The sequence below is a fragment of the Pleurodeles waltl genome, chromosome 3_1 (assembly GCF_031143425.1).
Source record: "Pleurodeles waltl isolate 20211129_DDA chromosome 3_1, aPleWal1.hap1.20221129, whole genome shotgun sequence".
Taxonomy (NCBI): Eukaryota; Metazoa; Chordata; class Amphibia; order Caudata; family Salamandridae; genus Pleurodeles; species Pleurodeles waltl.
This window is the reverse complement of record NC_090440.1, coordinates 528,856,959-528,876,545: the sequence shown is the minus strand read 5'-3', so window position 1 is coordinate 528,876,545 and position 19,587 is coordinate 528,856,959. Positions and strand designations below refer to the sequence as shown.

General features: G+C 46.5%; 1 protein-coding gene across 1 annotated transcript in view; it reads right to left on the bottom strand.

Moving 5' to 3' along the window:
* The window catches only part of UBAP1L (ubiquitin associated protein 1 like), a 94,190-nt gene that overhangs the window by 55,641 nt on the left and 18,962 nt on the right, over positions 1-19,587 (bottom strand). Inside the window, exon 2 of the mRNA XM_069222821.1 lies at positions 7,942-8,048. The gene's annotated coding sequence lies outside the window, so the exon portion shown is untranslated. The remainder of the gene's footprint in view (positions 1-7,941; positions 8,049-19,587) is intronic.

The window sequence follows — 19,587 nt, the reverse complement described above, 5'->3', positions numbered from 1 at the left end:
CATGTTAGCACAAGCATACCAGAAGCTCATGACAGGGAGGTATCTACAAAACTTTTGTAGTATCAAATGTTATGTTAGGCAGTTTTTGCATTGAACGATTAGTCAATTCCTTAAGCTCTTGGTGACCGCTGCAGCCATAAGGTCTGCAATTCGTACAGTTTTCAAAAAGAGAATTCTCCATGGGAGACATGAGAGGACCCACTCATGGCCCAAATAGGTGTGGATGAGGTTGTTTGCAAGCAGAGTATTTTCCTGATGGCGCTGTTCTGTTGATGAGGGCACGATCTTGCACCATTCTGCCTAATTGTTGTGCGTGTGAATGGCATATTTAGTTTTCCATTTGGTTTGCTTTATGGAGAGGCTCGGGTCTTACAGAACTACCTTGTGTCATCTGTGATAGAATTACTACAGTTATTATACTACCTGCGGCCGTCTGTGTGGATATTTGACCTTAATGCCCTACGCTATGGCCTATATGGGTGTGTATTAGAGTTTTTGCGTTGCTGGGTTGGTGACCTTTTTATTTCTTCTGAGACCAGATTCTATTAATGCTGAAATCACCCCATTTTCAGAGGTGCTGGAGTCAGGTCTATTCTTTTCACATACTGTTTTCAGTTCCTCTTAAGACCCTCTTTCTCTGGATTCTTGAATCATCTGGGTTGGGTCTATGCCACCTTGACCCATGTTCTCTTGTCCCCAAAACCTGTGAAAGATTCCCTTTCTCTGAGACTCCACAGCGCAAAGCCTCACTGTAAAAGACACTGTGCCCTTCATGTCCTTACCCAGAGCTGCCTGGCCGTTTCTAATTCTATTTCACTATGTTTTTGAGATTTCTTATAAATACGTATTTAGCAAATTAATGTTTGGCGCTTATTTTGTGGTAGGTAGTTTATAGGCATGACCATATCACAGGAATGGGCCTAACATGAAGCCTAGGGACACTAGCAGCTCGACAGGGCAGGAAATGGTTCTACCTGTAACTTTTCTGCAGTTTGCATGGTTAGGCACATCTCGGTTCATAATGGAAAACCTTCGGTTAGAATATCATGTTAAGCATCTCCACAGTGTCTTGCCACATCTTCTGGCCTTTTGTTTTAGTACTCCTGATCTTCCCGCAACATGTAAACTTTGTCCCCAGTCTCCGCAACATCACAGCTAATAACACCTGTGTGTACTGTATCTGGGGCTTTATGCACTACCATTTATTTACAAAGTATTGCAATGTATTGCCTGACGTATTGCCATCCCCAGAGTTTTCCCCTATTCAAAGTTTCCCTGGCATGATAAACCTCCCTGGCTCACAGCACGTCCCTTGTCCCATAACTCATCTCGGTCTACAACCATCCCTGGTCCCAGAATCATCCCCATCAGTATCTCCCACGCCTCACTGTCTCCTCAGACCCAATGTCAGCCCAGCCCAGCCCAGCCCAGGAATTAAGGTATAGTGTGGTATAAAGTCATGCTGTATGATATGGTGAGGGTGTGGTCAGTAGTGGCATGGTGGTGTACTTATGTGGTGTAGGGTGGTGTGAAGTGATATGATTGTGTGATGAGTCGTTGGGTGGGATTGGTGTACTGTATCACATTGAATGGGGTCATGTTGTGGTTTGATTATGCAAATCGTGGCGTAGTAGCATTTACTGAATGGTGACAGGGTGTTGTGTGATGAAGGTGTGAATTGATATGGCATGTTCTTTATGTTCTTCTCTGTTGGGATGTGGCGTTGTATGGTGTGGTGTTGGGAAGAGTGAGAAGCGTCAAAGCATGGTGTGGTGAAAACATTAAGCGGTGGGGCAAAGTGGGATGGTGTGCCATTGTGAAATATTCAGTCAGAAGGGTAATATATTGTTGAGTCCTATCATGCAGGATTTAAAATGAGGTAAGATTTCCTTTGGAAATCGTGTTATATTTTCCACAAGGCACTGTGCCTCACTTTAAAATTTGGAGGATAGTACACCTCACCTCCTTCCAACATCCTGAATGACAGGATTCGACAATATATTACTGTTCTGACTGAATGCTTTGCAGTGGAATACATAGATGTAGCTTTATTTGATCATTTAAAAACAATCGAGAAATCAATAAAATAATACAGACATTACATACACAAAAATATATAAATACACCCTACAAATCAGTTTTCTCAGAAATTCAAACGTACGTAAAAACTGTAATTAAAAGTTAAAACGCCAGTTTTTTTCCTATGTCAAAGGGCAGATTTTAAAACGAAGCAAACACTAGAACACATTAGGGACAAACTAAGATGCTGGGCAAACTGCAATACGGACTTACATGAAACAAAACCAGATATCTTCTTAGTATAGGGACTAAAAATCGTTTGGCATACACAAGATAAAAGTTGCAAAACAAAGAAAAATGCAGTAAGGTTCCGGTAGAATGCTCACAGCATGGTCAGATCATGATAGATGACCAATCAACCTGGCCCAAAGGAAAGCATAAATAACTTTGGAAAATACCAAATGTGAACTTAGTAAGATTCGCTCCCAGGTGTTGTCTACCATATCCAAATACTGTTCTTCTCCAAAAGTTGTACAGATTTTAGTCTTTGCTAGTTGCACAACCTCCTTAGCTTCCCTCTTTAGGGCTGTATAATTTGCTTTTAGCCACCCTTTGCCATTGGTGTTTAAACCCCAAGGATTCGGAACTATTGGAGGCCTGTCCAACTTGTTGACTGTTTAGTGGATATAGGGAAACCATGGAATTTGGGACCCTAGTTCCCAAGACAGGCAATCTTTGATGACCTCCCTGTTAAATGTTGCCTACAGATTGCACCAAATCGAGCACTATAGCAGCAGAGAGGCAAGGTTAATCAAACCTTCCTCATACGCAAGACCCAACGCTGCATTAATTGCATAAATAGGGCACCTACCTGGTAGGCCCAAGATATGTCTGCAGACCGTTTTGCTCTTTCTGAAGGGCTCTCACGTTCCTATACCCCCAGATCCCTCGGCCATAGGTTAAAACAGGTAAACACTTTCTTTTGTACATATCTAAGAATGGGTAAATGAGTTTTCTTCCAATAGAGGACGCAAGATTGAAGAACCCAATAACCCAATAGTGTATGACACGGTGTCCTGGATCCTTGGGAATCAAACGCTACACCCAAATAGGGGAATTTGTGTGTTCTAGCTACGGGCGTGCCTTGTATGGCCAGACTGCAGGACTTGAGATTCTTGGGTCCACATACCATATAAACGGTTTTGGTTAGATTAGGTTCAAGATTCAGTTTGGCCATGAAGTCGACAAACTTATCCAGTAAGAGTTTAAGCCCATCAGAAGTTCTTGCAAACAAAACATCATCATGTGCATACAATAATAGGAGGAGAGCTTTATTCTATACCCCTACCCACCTCAATCAGGGCAGTTTAAAGCCCATTAATGTACAACAGAAATAGTGCAGGGGCAAGCACACATCTGTACATCCCCCAAACCCCTAACTCCCCCCCCCCAAAGATACGCTAATGAGCTGTATCCATTCAGCATTCGTACCATATCTAATAGAGGATTCAAGACTGCAGTAAAAAGCACTCAAAAAAGTAACAATACTCTAATTATCCCCCAAGCTCACCAACAATTTAGATCTCACAACACTGTTGAAGGCAGAGGAGAGGTCAATGATTGCTATGTAAATGGCATTGTGCTTGGCAACAGTATATCTGCTGATCAAAAACTGAAAACTGAAACACTGGTCCATCATGCCTAGGACCTCTCAGAAGCCATATTGCACTCTGGATAGGATTGGCTTGATATTGTATAGAATGATGTGATGTGAGCTGGTTTGGGTGGAGAAGACTGTTTTGCTGTTTTAGGGTGTGGTAATATCATGTGTTGTTGTACAAAGTGTTGTATTATGGAACTCTGTGTTGCAAACTTTGATATCTAGTCATATGGGTGACATGATGTTGAAAGTGTTTGCAGTGTGTAGTGTGATGTGATCTGTTTGAATACATTGTTGAATGTTGTCAAGTATGATTAAGTGCAATAAGGTTTTGGTGGTGTGCAGGATGGTTTATTATGACGTGTTATGCAATCATTTGAGATGAATGTTACCTGAAATGATGCAGACTAGTGAGTTTGTATCATTTGGTCTTGGAGACATTGTACTCTGATTGGGTCAATGATTGTGAGTGGCTCTACACTGATACAAGAACAGTTATCTTGCTAGTTGAATAACAAGTCAAATTAGTAGTGCTCCTTTGACAAAAAAAGGAATGAAAGACTTGCAACCTTGAGACCTGCAATCGGCAGGTAATACAACATTTCACTAGGTTTTCTTACTGCATAAATGTCTCGGAAAAGCGTACACTTGATCCAAAATCTACACATGTGATACAAATGTCCAATGTATATATTTATTTATTTATTTATTAGCATCATGAACATGTCAACAAGAAAAACTGTATAACAGAACACTACCAATGGTACATGGGTCAAATGCAACTTTTATGGGTATATATGGACTTTGTAGAGTTATTTAACAATTATAATTTGTATTTACATGCTTTGGGACACTACCATTTATGGGACTGAAAACTAACATTAGAAGTTTATAAAAGATTCTCAGCTGATAACTATCTAGCTTTATGAAATTCCTATAACAAGGAAGTGTGTTTGGAAATACTTAAGAGAGTCCTATTGGCAAAATGTAGAATTTTGTATAGCACTGTGAAAGAATGGGATGGAAGAGACCAACAAAGTTGGAGCTTGCAACAGTCTATCCTTCTAAGGACTAGTAAGAAAAACAAGTGTGCAAAGAAATCTTTTGGTATATCTAAAATGTATTCAGTAGATGAAATCTTGTGGTACACTGGTTATGAAAGTTTCTAAGTTCTTTGAAGTATCAAACAATATCCAAGATTTCTGACAGAGGGTGACACTGTTAATGTGTCTGAAGGGAACTGCAAAAGGGAAGAAAATAGATAATGTTGGTTATTGAGGAATTCTGCATGGCTGTGAGAATAATCATTCAGTGATTGAGGGATGGATGGATATAAGGGAGATTGAATTTTTTTGCTTAAGATGAGGTATGAACTAAGGGAACTAGAAATATTTTAGTATCATCTGGAAAAAGATGGTAGGAAAAGCCAAAGAGATGATTGCCTAATAAAGAGATGTGAATGGATAAAAGGAGAAGACCTACTATCGGACCCTGGGGAACAATGAGCCCCAGGAGAACAAAAAATAAATGACGGAAGAGAGAGGATGAAACCCAGCCAAGGGCGTAATCAGTACAATGTGGAATATATTGCTCAGTCAACTTTGTTAAACTGAATATGCAGAAAAGAATAACAAGATTTATTTAAAAAAGAACCGAATAAGGAGTACCAAAGTTTGTTATAGTAGAGAGCAAGGGAGTGAGGTGGACTATCATGCAGAATGCAGCCGAAAGATCAAGAGGGACAAAATAAATTAGAGGTGGTTGTCATGGACTGAGGATATGAAATTGGTCACGAGTGAGAGAGAATTGTTTCAGTGGAAAGCAATGTCTGGAACCAGATTGAAGAGGATCAAGTAGATTGCAGGAGGTGCGTAAAGTGGTGAGACAATTAAATACTAATCATGCCAGGACTTGTGAGAAGAAGGGCAGTTGGGAGACAGGACGAAAATTAGCAGGGGGTGAATGAAGGTGTGTTTTTTAAATAAGGGCAAGGCCACTGTGGACCTGAAACATGGTGGATAGGTGCCCAAATAAAAAATAAATAGATAAATAAAGAGAGCTGCCATGCAGTTCAGAACTCACTAGAATGCTTCCAGTGATTTGATCCTTAGCAGCTGAACTGGCCGAAATATGTACATAAAGGATTTGTTATGAGTTTAGCTCGAATAATGTGAGTGGAAGCCTTAGGCGCTAAAGTAGGGGGGCTGCTGCACTCCCAAAAGAACCATGCTGAAGTTCAGAAGGTGAATGAGCAATAAGGATGCCTTTACATTTTGTTTTTATATTTGTTTTTGCTGTGCCTTAAAGACATATGTCAAATGCCAGGCAATAACAGCTGGAAAATTGTTATTTACTCTTTTAACATGGAGACTGGTGTTTAATTTCTCTAAAGTCAGATGATTTTGAAAGCTGAAGTATGTGGCAATCTTGCAGGGATACAGTAGATGTCATTTTTTCTAATACACAATGAAATGTAAATACATTTGAACGAGCTGTCAAATGTTTCAGACTATATCAGCATTTAAAAAACGCACAAATTAAGCACACTTTGGTATTTTTTTGTAATTCTGAAGGATGATAGAAACAAGGATTTTAATTGGATCAAAATAAATGACTACATATTTATTTCCTGAAACCCGATTTGCAGACATTATCATTTGTTTGCCTTGTCTGAGCAAATTTAGTGGCCATTTCAAAGGAATGTGTGCTGTCTGTAAATGATACAGTGCAACCATGCTTTGGTAATGTATTTGTGACCGTGTTCTTCATCAAGCACCACCATACTAAACGCTTACCGCTCTCCTGGTGAATGCATTTGCAACACTGCAACAATTTGCAAAAATTGTTCTTTGTGGGACGCTTGGAATTTTCACAATCTCAATGAATTCAGTAAGGTAACATTGATGACAGCACCCCCACTCTGAACACTGTTCCAGCATCACTGCTGGAAGCTGAACGTTTAATAGTGCTCGTAAGACGAGTAGGTGAGCAATAAGAAAACTGAAAAGGGCTACAGAGGAGTGTTTTAAAGGTCTACATAATGCCTACATCCTAGAAAAGAAATTCAACTTCAGCCTAGTTGTAACTGAACGTTATACCTGTATATTTTTTTTAAAGTAATAATGTGTTACAAACATTTGTTTGGAGTAACACATTAGTACGGTTGTAGCTTAGTGGGGGATGTAGGCAGTTAGGATGGGTAAGTAAAATCACCTTGGATTTTGTACCAGGACACGTAGATTTAAAAAAAGAATCATTACAACTCTACTACGTGAGCCAGTGGGTGTTCATGTAAGGTCTTAACTGGGAGTAACATGATTGGTGTTCCAGAAGCACAGGAGCGAGCACTAGCGAGGGATGGCTTCTTACTAGCTTCTTTTTAAGATTCTTTAGCACGAGAAAATCATGTTGAGGTTAAGTTGAGCAGTCACCTCAGTATGGGTACCTGCATTATTTCATACAAGTACCCTATGAACCATCCCAAGGTTAAGCCAGAAGGACACCTCTGAATTGAAGGGACAGGTGGGCAGACCTAGAACACTTTAGAACCTACGCCGCTAAGAAATTCTTGGTGACCCATGGTTGGATGATCTCAAGAATTGTCCACGAGTCAACAATGAGGGTCCTTCCCTGTCTCGGAAACCCTGTCTTGGAAGAACTGTTCACTGGGAGTAGGGGTGGGTCTGTTGAAAAGAGTATCAGTCATATGCGGACCCACCAAGTCCTGGAGCTAACCTTCTGTGCTGCCAAAGACATCCGACAAAGAACTTTAGCTGAAGGAAAGCGTGAACAGCATGCTTATGTCAAAAATGCTCCAACCACATCCAGGCAGAGGATGTTCTCAGAGCAGCTAAATGGAGCATGTCATACTGTGAAAACATGATCTGTGACATAAACACAATCCCATGAATAAACAAAATCCTGGATGTACAAAAAGCACTGAAGTACTTGGAAAAAACTGAAACATAGAAAGTCAAACAACTTTGGGATTTGCCCTGAACAAATGTGCTCTGATCAACCACGGTGCAGACATTCCATTAGCCTAAACAAAGATGAGGCTGGACGTAGGGGTACAATTAATGTTATTCTAACGTTTACTATTCAAATAATATTTTTTAGAAATGTTTAACCTCTATTTTTTTTTGCGATCTGAAACCTATAAAATAAGCGCAGTATAATTGGCAAACAGGAACTGGCATTATGCATGCTGCAAAATAATCCAATCTGTCGTAGGCTGTATAACGGGTCATTACTATACTTACCCAACTACTGGGAGGGGTTCCCCACTCTCAAGGGCACGTTCTAAACAGCTGGGTGTTGGTACATCACAGCCTGGTTCTCAACTTCAACCCGGAACAGCCAACTGGGTCTACAAGAATTTAGATGTAACTTGTCATAACACTAAACCTTTATAGCAGTTCTGCAGACTATTCACAATGGGTTAAAAAGTACAAAGTGCCACGGGTGCAAAACTAAATGGAAGCACAAACACAAAAATTACATTCTTTAAAGTGTACTGAAAAACATTTTTCTCGCTTGCACAGATAGCATGTCTTCTAGTTTACAGACAGTGCAGTCAAGAAGTGGTCTGAAACCAGTGCATCAAAACCCCATCTTCGTCATGTTTGGAAGCCCGACGCGACCCTCAAACAATACAGGTACTCTTCAGTGGTAAAGATCACCACTTAAAATCCCTCTAGGCCCTCGAAAGCTTCACCTTCACATACCCAGTACAACCAGTCTCTAGACCCATCACCTTCACAGGTTTCCTCTGTACGAATCTGCTCTCTTCATCTTCTATTCCCACACAACATGCGATGCAAGAACCACCAGGGTGAATGTTTCTTCCATCACGTTGCTGACAAGCACTGTAGCCGGTGGCACAAGCCTGATACAGTGGGTCTCAGAGTGAACAGAGGAAACACTGAGTGGTATGAGAAGGCCTCAGATCCTTTCAACCTTACCCTACTTAACTGATTCTCTCACAAAGTTGCTTTGTTCTGATCTGAGGTAGGGGAGGCACCAAAGACACAGGTCTCTAAAATCTTCTCCAACACTACCTTGAATACACAGCTGGCCTTCTGATCTTTAGTGGGGTCGTAAATGGTACCTTCTGAACTAATGTTTGCTATGCTATTTGTATTGCCCTCTATAAACAGAAAACAATGCAAACCAGGGGCATCAGCTACTGAAAGGTAGATCGCTGGGCAACAGATGTGCCATCTGCGTTAATGTAGAAACCGCCAGCCAACAAAATCTAAAGTTTGCTTCTATGCTGGCAGATGTTTCGACCAAACTACCCTCACCAGGGGGAAAAAGACAGTGAAGGCCTGTGACTTAAATTTTTTTTAGTTTTAAGGCAGACACCAAAGTAAATCTTTCTTCATCAAAAACAATCCTAATCTCCTCACACACTGGTAGTTTTCTCCAAGCATGGAGGAACATTTCTAATCATAGACCTGCGTGGTTGAATTTGTAGTCCTGGAAAAGAAAGATGGTAGTGGGAATGGTGTCACAGGAGCCTTTTTAAAGGGGAGGGGTTCCTCTAATGCTTTTACCATTTGCTCTCAGTCAATGCAAAGGTTTTCTCAATACTGACTCTGCCTTTGGACACACTGCATTCCTTTTTTTTAAATGAGGTAGGTGGATAAGACATATGACAAATTTGGAGTTATGGAGCCCCTCCAATTTCAGCAAGGAAGACAGCCTTCTATCCTTCTGAAGTCGGTAAACTGAGTCCCGTAAAATAAGTAATATTAGCAAGTTATTTACAGAGCTTAGAAATGGCAGAAGTGTCTGAAAAAGAACTACAGAAAAGACAACTTTTAACTATTATTATTTTGTGGATGTACATATAAAAAATACTTTTAATCACGGTTTAGTCTGTGTGGCCATTGCAAGTGATGCCTGAAGGGTTGGTATGACCTCACAAACAATGTGTGCATAACATCTTCAGTGGTTCCAGTTAGCAATTGTTGGTCTAATAGCTTCAGCTGTTAGCTAACAGGACAACTTAATGATATGGTGACCCTCTTAATCAAAACCATAGGAGGTTCAACTAAAGACAGTGGTAGAACTATATGGTAGTTCTGCAGAAGCACCAGCTTCATGCAAAGGAGGAAGAGCAAGTTGTTCTTTCTCTCCTTTGTACTATACCCACATTTCAAGATCAAGTTGCATAAGTCGCAGAGAAGAATGTGTTTTAGGATAAGATTTTCTGTCTCTCTAAAAACAGAAAGATAATAGTCTGTCTAAACTGGGTCTGGGTCTAACATTCCAACGTAGCCCCTGGATCAGAATCCAGAAAATCAAAAGCTTGTGCTTGGTTCACCATAGTGCCAGCAGTGTTAGTGTGTGCAGCCGCTTCTTGTTCAGCGTACACTGATAAATCATACCTAATTATCAGTGTGGCTGTCTGTCTCAAGGCAGACACTATGAGATCTGTAACATAGCTGGAAGTCAAAGGCTGCCAGAGCAATAAGTCACTTTTAATCTGTGACGTCTAGTGTGGGCACCTAAAAAGCAGTGCATAGGCAATTAATGGCGGAGAGCCCAAGAATTTTTTACAATTCAGAAATTTAGTCCCCGATGTTCAATTATACAATGCAGTCATCTGAATAAAGTCAGTGCCTGCAATCGGGCAATCTAGGCACTGGGCTACAAGTAAAATATAGGATTTTTGGACAGGAACATTTTGTGGCATCAAATGAATGTTGAAAAATGTTTTATTTGCAAGAGCTATTCAGACAAGTCTTGCTCAGAAAAGACCACAATGATATATTGTAATTATAGTTGTATAGCGCTAGTACCCCTGATGAGGAGTTGAAGCGCTCTTTAGTGAGTAGCACGCTATTCCAGATCACAAAAGATTAGTGGTGGATTAGTATATATGTTGTTAATTTGAGCAGTGAGCATGTTACACCAATTAATTTGATTGAATGGGATAAAGGAGGATAAGAGGAGAGAAGAGTCTAGATACTGTTATTAGGGAGAGCATAGTAGTAAAAAGAGGTTTGGGGTAAGTCAAGGAGAAATAGAGATGGGAAGAGTCTATAAGTGGTTATATGGGAGATCATATTAGTAGAAAGAGGTTTGGCATGAGCCTAGAGGGGATAGAGGAGGGGAGACTCAAGAAACAGTCTTAAGGAGAACACATGAGTAGAATGAGGTTTGCAATGAGTCAGAGAGTGAAGGCATAAGATATATTGAGAGAGTTATAGGATGAGACAGAGTATTGCATTGGAGGGAGTTGAAGGCTTTTCTCATACCTTCTACAGTAGAAGTAAATTAATAAACATATAGAGATTCAAACTACACAGAAGGGGTATACATGTATGAGGAAAATAATAAAGAGCTATTCAATTGTATTGTATAAAATTCCATATGTGCATTACGGATAGATAGAAAATCAGACTTGCAGGTGTTGCTGCACATAAAGCTAATTAATTTATGTATTTTTATATTTTTTTAATATTTATTCTATTTTTATAATTTCCTCAATATTTCAATAGTGAAGCACTTACAGGTTTAATTGTTATGATCACACTTACATATTGAGACAGATAAATAATCTAAACAGAGACCCATCAGCTTCTAATCAAATAGCTTATCTGAAAACCATCCGGTGACCTATACACATGTTAACCATAAAATAGTAGGGGGCATGGCTTGGGGCGTCAAGATGGCGGCAGCACCTTGAGAGTGCTCCGGACCCCTTCGTCATCCACCACCATCCACACCGTGCCGGGGCCGTCTCCCTAAGCCCTGGCTGAAGTCGGGTGAACACGAGGAGTGCCACGGAGCCGCCGGACCGCCAACGACTCGGAGTTCTGGACCACGAGGATCCTGTCGGGTAGGCGCTCAAGATGGCGGGCGCCCGCTGAGCTCGACGCGTCGGCGGGCTGCTTGCTGCATAAGAGGCCGCCGCACGCTGTGAATTTGTAAATACCCCGCCTGGCCGGGGCCACCCCAGAAACGTAAAAGGGGCACCCAGGAGACGGATGCCCAGCGCGATCGGCTATGGCAGCCGGGTCGCCTGTGGTGCCGGGCCCCTGCACTGTGCGGCATGGGGCCGGGTCACTGACCGCCCGTGGCTGCTGCCTGCAGCCTTGGCAGACCTCGGGCGGCCTCGACTTCTGGAGTGGAGACGCAGGTGCCTGGGAGACGGGCGCCCGCTGTGACAGACGACGGCCGCATAGTAGCCCGCGCTGGATGCCGCGGGGCAGTGGAGAAGTGAATCGGTGCTGACCCGGCTGCTGCGGCAGTCTGGCGGGGCGGTAACCGGACGCAGATCGGCAGCCGGAGCGGCGATGCCCTTGGATGTTCCGGCAGGGCCACCCTGGGCCCTGGAGGGAAAGTGTGGTGGTGAGTAGATGGCGCCAGAGGCGCACTTGGCGCGGGGGGCCCCGTGGTTGTCCAGCCACAGGAGAGACTGTGTGGGGGCCCCCGTGTCTGCTCCCTCCTGGGGGTGCCCTAGATCCAGGGGACTGTCGCCCGGATGGACTCCGGGGCGGTCCATAGACATGTGATCCCTGGGTCCACGCCTGGGCCCACAGACGGGAGGTGGGCCCACGCTCAAGGGGAGGCCGGTCCAGCCAGGCTGGCCCCCTTGACCCGAGACTGTAGTGGAGCTGGACTGTGGGCCCCATATACCGGTTCAGAGGGATTTTTGAGCCTCGTGGCTGGCTTTCGTGGGGCGGGGCGGACGGGCCCCGGTGCTGTGTACACATCAATACGCCTATGAGACTAGCCGGTGGAACTATGGGGAAAGACAGGCAGGCCAAGCCCTCCTCCTCTCAGCCTTGCATTGATAAGTTCACCACTCCGGCTGGGGTGGGTGAGGGCTCCCGCCCTGGCTGAGCAGATTGAAGGGGACACCGACAAGATCCTGCGTGCAATACAATCCTCCCAGGTGGTGGTGGAAAATACAATTGGAAAGGTCTGAATCCACGTTGCGCTGTTGCGCCAGGATCTTCAGAACGCCTCAGCGCAACTCACTGAGGCAGAAAACCGTGTCTCGACAGTGGAAGATGAGGTCCGGGATCACAAAAAGAAGGTTTCTTGCCTTCTCACCCGCACGCATGAACTACAACAACGAGCTGAAGATGCAGAAAACCGCTCGCGACGAAATAACCTGCGCTTTGTGGGGTTCCCAGAGGCTGTTGAATGCTCCGACCCTGTAGAGTTCATAGAGAAATGGATTAAGAAATTAGTGCCCTCAGACAAGCTGTCTGCCTGGTTCGCCGTTGAGCGCGCCCACAGAGCTCCCTTCGCAAAGCCCCCTCCTGGCGCAACACCCAGAGCATTAATCACCAGTTTCCTTAATTTTAGAGATCGGGACGTAGTGCTCAGGGAGGCGTGTGCTCAGGGGGACATTCACTACCAGAACGCGAGGATCCTGATTTTCCCAGACTACTCTTGAGTGGTCCAAGCAAAGAGGTGCACCTACGAGCAGGTGAAACAGAAGCTGCGAGTGATCAATATGAAGTACATGCTCCTTTTCCCGGCCCGCTTCGAGGTTCTATATGCCGGCAGGGCGCACTTTTTAGACACACCGGAGCTGGCCTGAGAATGGACAATGGAGGAGCGGCCGCTCCAGAGGAGCACCGGGGAGCCCCCCCCCTCACCCTGAGGGATTGTGGGATGCAGTGCCCTGGGGGATCTCTGGGGATCCCAGCCACTCTGGGCGACCTTTGGACTGGCTCCCGTTTCCAGAGGCGTAGGTCCCGGAGGGCCTACTGGGTCCGCAGAGCGGACACTCCCTCGCTGTCGCCGCCTCGGAGGAGTTAGAACTCCCGGGAATCAATCCCCCCGGGTGCCCTGCTCTGGGGGAGGGGGAGAGACTGAGTCAGACCCCGCTCGTTTGAGGCCCCCGGGGCGACGATCGGTTCGACATGGCTTGCTAATGGAGCGTAGCTAAAATCGGAAGCACTGGAGAGGTCTACCACTCCACACCTCTACAGGTGCTACCTTACCTTCTTTGTTGACTTGTTGGGGTCTTCTGGGGCGACCGATGCTTCTTCAGTTAGGGAGGGGAAGTATAGGGAGGGGGGAGTTGGGAGGTACTTATTGCATAAGGAGATTATTGTGTTGTTGTTTGTTTCTAGTTCTCAGCCCTTGGAGATCGCATATGTGGGGACGTACACAGAACACACAGACAATGGGCAATGCAGGGTCCACTGCCCGCCTTGCTGGGTCCAACCCCAGGTTGTTAACCTTGCAATGGTCCAAGAGATGCTGGAGGCTGCCCTGTTCAACACATTACATAACTCACATGACGATAGTCTCCTGGAAAATTAATGGTCTCCTTGATAAAGTTAAACAGATGGCAGTGCTGCGCCACGCACAGCGCATCCGACCTTCTGTCCTACTCTTACAGGAGACACATTTATTGGGGCCCACATGCCCGTTCATGGCCCGCTATGGCTTTGACCGGGCTTTCCACTCTGGGTACACGCGGGGGCGGGAGGTGTGGCGATACTAATCCACCAGGGCTACCACTTGACAGAGCAGCGAACATGGGAGGACCCATAAGGGAGATACGTGGCCCTAACGGTGCCCCACCTGCTGGGCTTGAGGGGTTCTTTGACAAACTCACCGCCCTCCTCACCCAAATGTCTATGGGGTTCACAGCAGTGGGCGGTGACATGAAGGCAGTCTTGGACCTGACTCTGGACATCACGGGCCCCTGGTCTTATGCCCGCCGTAGATGCGCACATGCTTTGACCCACTGGATAATGAATACAGGACTTAATGATGCCTTGCGAGTGTGGCACCCCCGCCACTGGCAAAACACACACACACACACACACACACTTCAGCACCACACCATACCCAGGCCCGTATTGTCATGATCCTTACGCAGGCCACTGATCTTCCTCTGGTCCCACAGATCCAGATCCAAGCACGGGGCCTCTCCGATCATGCTCCGATATCGATGGTTACTGGCCACCCCAAGCAACACCAGAGGCCTATATGGCGTCTCAACGCTTGGTTTCTCCAAGACGAGACTTACTCTGCGGACCTCCATAAAGAGATCAAACTTTACTTTAGCGAAAATGCTGGCTCAGTCCAATCCCGTATCACTCTTTGGGTAGCGGGTAAGGCCACAGTCCACGGTTATGCGAAGTCTCCTGCGACGTAACAGGAAAGAGACACAAGCCCATATCACATCCCTCGAGGCCCGGGCACTCCTTCTGGATCCCAGGGGGAGGACCACAGGCGGGCTCTGGAGATGGTGAGGCAAGAAATTCGAGCCCACTCCCTGGAGGAGGCAAAACAGATCTGGTGGGCAACACAGGCCCGAGTCCACGGTTGGGGGGGGTGAAAACAGTAGGGTCCTATATTGGTTGGCCACTGGACCCCTCAAGGGGCGAGTGGTCCCCGAGATAATGGATGAGTCTGGGCGGATACACACGACCCCTCAAGACACAGCTGAGACCTTCGCCCACTATTATGCTGCACTATACAAGGCGGCGCCTAGACCTCTTGTCGAACAACAGATGCTGCTACTGAATGAGATAACCATGCCAGCCCTCTCGGCCTCCGTTAGCAGAGGCCTTGATGACCCCATAACCCTAGAAGAAATAGGGGAGGCCATTGCGAATCTTTGCTCCGGAAGGACCCCGGGCCCCATATGGCTATCCGACAGAATACTACTCCAGGTCCCCCGACCTCCTGGTGCTCCAGCTTCACCGCCTCTATACGTAGGAGCTGGAGGGGGGCGCCTTTCCTGCGGAACTGGATCGGGCCACCATTGTTGTGTTGCATAAATCTAGGCCGCCCTCCAGGTAGTGCGCAGACTATCGGCCGATATCCCTAATCAATACAGAGCTCAAGATTTACGCCAATCTATTAGCCGGATCATTGTGGCTTTATGCCCACCCGCAGAACTAGACATTACATATGGAGGCTTCATGTTGCCCTAGCGCATAGGTATACGCTGCATGCCCCCCCGGCCCTCGCCTAATTGATTTAGAAAAAGCATTTGATATGGTGGATTGGAGCTACTTGGATCTGGTTCTCCGGAGGGCGGGCCTGGGCGCCCCTTTTCGGTGCATGGTTCACTTTTTATATCAAGCGCCATTGGCCCGGGTCATTGTGAACGGGAGGTCATACAGATCGAGAGGGGTACTAGACAGGGGCACCCCCTGTCCCCCCTCCTCTTCGCCCTCACCCTAGAAACCCTCGCTCAGATGACCCGCCAGTTTGCCTTCTTGGAGAGTGGCGGTGGGGACGGGAGGGGAGGACCGCATTGCATTATATGCAGACAACGTGCTGCTCTACCTGTCGCACCTGGAAACAGGTGGCCCGGGGTCTTCAACTGATCCATATCTATGGCGCAATCTGGCCTCAAAATGAATGCTTAGAAGTCTCTGCCAGTTCCGCTATCTGTATGTCGAGCATTGGTTGACTGGCAGGCGACCATCCCTATCCGGCGATTAATTTTCACATACCTTGGTATTCGAATCCCACTTGATCCCGACATGACCTGGGCATTTAACCTCAAGAGTGAGGGCGGATCTGAGACGATGGCAGCATCTGCCGATTAACGTTATGGGACGCATAGCACTCTATAAAATGTTGATCCAACCTCGTTTTCTATATCTCCTCCAGAATCTCCCCATCCGGATCCCCGGCACTGGTTTTGAGAGATGGATGTAGTGGCCCGTTCCTTTGTGTGGCAGGGGAGCCGGCACCGCCTTTCTTGGGCCTCCTGTCAGCGCGGCATATTTGATGGTGGTCTGGCCATGTCGAACGTATACCTTTACTACCTGGCAGTACAGATACTCACTATTAATGAATGGCTCACCGGGGGGTGGGATGACCCAGCCTATCAATTAGAACTGTCAAAGATGGGATTCCCACGACTTATGGGTTTGCTGTATGGCTCTCCTATCCCCAGGGATGCGACCGAAATCACCAGCCAGGTTCTATTTGGGTGGCGCGTGGCCCAGAAGCTGACGGGGTGGTGGGGTCGAGTCACCTGGCACACCCCGCTCTGGCAGGGAGCATGGATGCTTGAGGTTGCTACTAGGGAGGGTTTTACAAGTTGGGATGACATAGGCATCACGGTAGTGGGGAGTACCCGGGCGACCCGCACAATAGTGGGTACGGCTCTACTTTTTGCCAAAAGGGACACTGCTGGATGTTGGTCGTCTGAGAGTCCCCCCCTCGCTGCAACAATGGAGAAGGGGGATGGACTAGTGTGCTCAAATGGAATGCTCCGTCTACCAGGCTAGGAGGTGTGAAAGTAAATACCATAAGATTGGGGACGTTTGGTTGGGCACCGTCCCTCCCTGAATATGTAATCGGGCCTGCTGGTTGAGTGATCTTGCTCGCCCAAGAGTCTGTATATAAATGCTTCATAGTATTAATGAATTGTGCCTTTTTTTGCGAATTTGTTATGTATACAAATCAATACAATTTGGTTAAAAACCCCCATAAAATAGTATATATTAACTATAAGTAATATATACAATTGTTAAGCAGACCTAAAGAAATCTATTTTTAAACAATAAGTAGTATTTCAAGTGGGATGCTCACAGAGAGGAGAGACGCTCACGGAGAGGAGAGAGACACAACGCCTGTGCCTGCAAGAAGACAGGGGGATGTAGAGCAGCGCCAGAGGAGCGTTCCCGCTGCTACTGCACCACTACCTGCCCAACTGAAGCCTGCAGGTGAAGATCAGAGGCTCTCCTGAGGCTTCCCCGGTCGGCCCCCGCCCCCGGCTCCGGGCGTGGTGTGGCCCGGCCATTAAAGCCTGTTTGCAGTGAAGGAGACAGGGAGCAGAGCAGCAGTGAGGTGAGGTGTGGTGCGGACCTCTGAAGCCTGCAGCTGCATGGTGTAGCGCTGCACGTCAGAACTGGACTTTGGAGCACCAAGATATTGAGTGGCCAGGGAGGCTGCAGGTCCGCTGGAAAATCATCCGCGGATTGGTGGCGGATGTGGCTGAAGTAAGGTAGTGGTGTGGGCTGACTGAGTCAGTCTTGGGGGCAGGGAAGTATGTGGTACTAAAGATACTGGGGTCCCCTTCACCCCCTAGCCCACTGTCCCCCCCCCCGCCTACCTCCCCCCCTTGACACGCCACTGCCAGGAACTGTACCAGGAACTGTGCCAGGGACTGTGCAGCTGGTGTCCTCTCCCTCCAGCCTGGACCAGGACCAGAGGATCTACTGAGGATCTAATGAGGGTCTACTGAGACTTACTGAGACTTACTGAGACAGCAAGACAGTAGACAGTAAAACCCATGATTGAGATGGTCAACCAATCAGTGTAATGTGGCTGTGGCATTAGAGCCAGGGTCCTTGGGTTGAGCCGGAGAGGGGCGGATGTGGACGGACTAGGTTTGGTGGGGTTTGCTTTACTCCGTGTGCTCCTCCGCCACCGCCACCTGGACTGGGGGCAAGAAGCAGCATAGCACATCGCACACTGTGACCACCTTAGTCACTGTGATTATTGAAGTATAGCCCAAGCCCTCCCAGTACGCTGCTAATTGACAACAAATTTGACGATAAACTAACTGGCTTCTGGTTGAAAGCAACAGAGAATGACATTGAAAAAAAAAAAAATGAGTCTCAATACAAGACAAACAGTGCCTAGGCGCTCAATTAGAGCATTTAGTAGACTAGTTATGATGCACCCCAAGGTAAAAGGACTTGGGTGTAAAGCCCCAGGTGCAGGAGGGCCGTCAACGCCTCTCCTTCTCCAGGGCCCCCATGGTCCTGTGCTTGCAGGACCTGGGCCCTCTCCTGTTGAACCTTCCACATCCCCTATACTCCTGGCTAGTGCTAGCAGCGAGGTCAGTCGGTAGACCCCCCAGGAAGCTAATAACCAGCTTCTATCAGAAGGTGGATAAGGCATCATTGCCGCAACAGACGAACGAGAAGGAGAAGGAGGGGTCTAGGGTTCAGGGGGGTAACCTGGAGAAAAATGATAACGTTAATGACCACGGCGACTGGGTTGGTGGGGATGGAGAGTCTGATAAATGCTTTGAGAGAGACAGTGAGAAAAGAGCTGCCAAAAGCATTGCCAAAAGCACTGAACTCATCCTGGCTGGATCACTATGGATCGTGCCAGTGGATGAGGAGGCGAAGGTGGTTAAGGGGCAAACTTGTAGAAATTTGTGTTCTATGCCGAAGAGCCAACTTAGTGTACCGGGGTCCCCGAGGCAGAGGTGTAGGTCCCGGGTATCACAGGGAGGGGAGGACTGTGGCTGCATATTTGAGTCCCCCCCTCCGTGACCGCTCTGCCAGCAATATGTTGCCATCAAGTAGCAGATCTGCTGATCGGAGCGACCGGAGTAATGGCAACATAAGAGGGAAAAACTGTACGCAAGTGAAAGCTCCCTGATGTTCTTGGATTTTACGCTTCCCGACATACAGTGTAGCTCAATGCCAACTGAGAATGCAAAAGGACCCTGCAAACCACCTAATGCTTGGCTGGCATTTGGTGATGGTTCGGCGGAGGCCGCCCCTGATTTTAAGTTCATCAACAAACGCTCCTTCCCTAGTGGGGGATTCTGCTCGATTTATTCGATATATTGGCACCCTGCCTGCACCAAAGGACTAATTCTGTACCTACAGAGTCACCACAAGGGTTTATAATCTCAGAAGCTACGATTACACTAAAAGATATTCTAGCATGGATTCTTGCATTATTGGAGAAATTTCTTGGGGGATCAGAGCATATAGAGTCATTGTTAACTGCAATATTACAGAATTTAGTCCCGGGTGAAAGAACCGAGGGGGTGAACCAGGACTTCTTCCACCAGTCTTCTCAGTATGCTACTCATAGTCAATTTAATCTCCCCCTGCCTTCAAGGAGCACTGTGCAGATGTAAACTGTAGATCACAATACTGTCCAAACCGGGAGTATACCACGGAGCAGTGGGCCTATGGCTATGACTT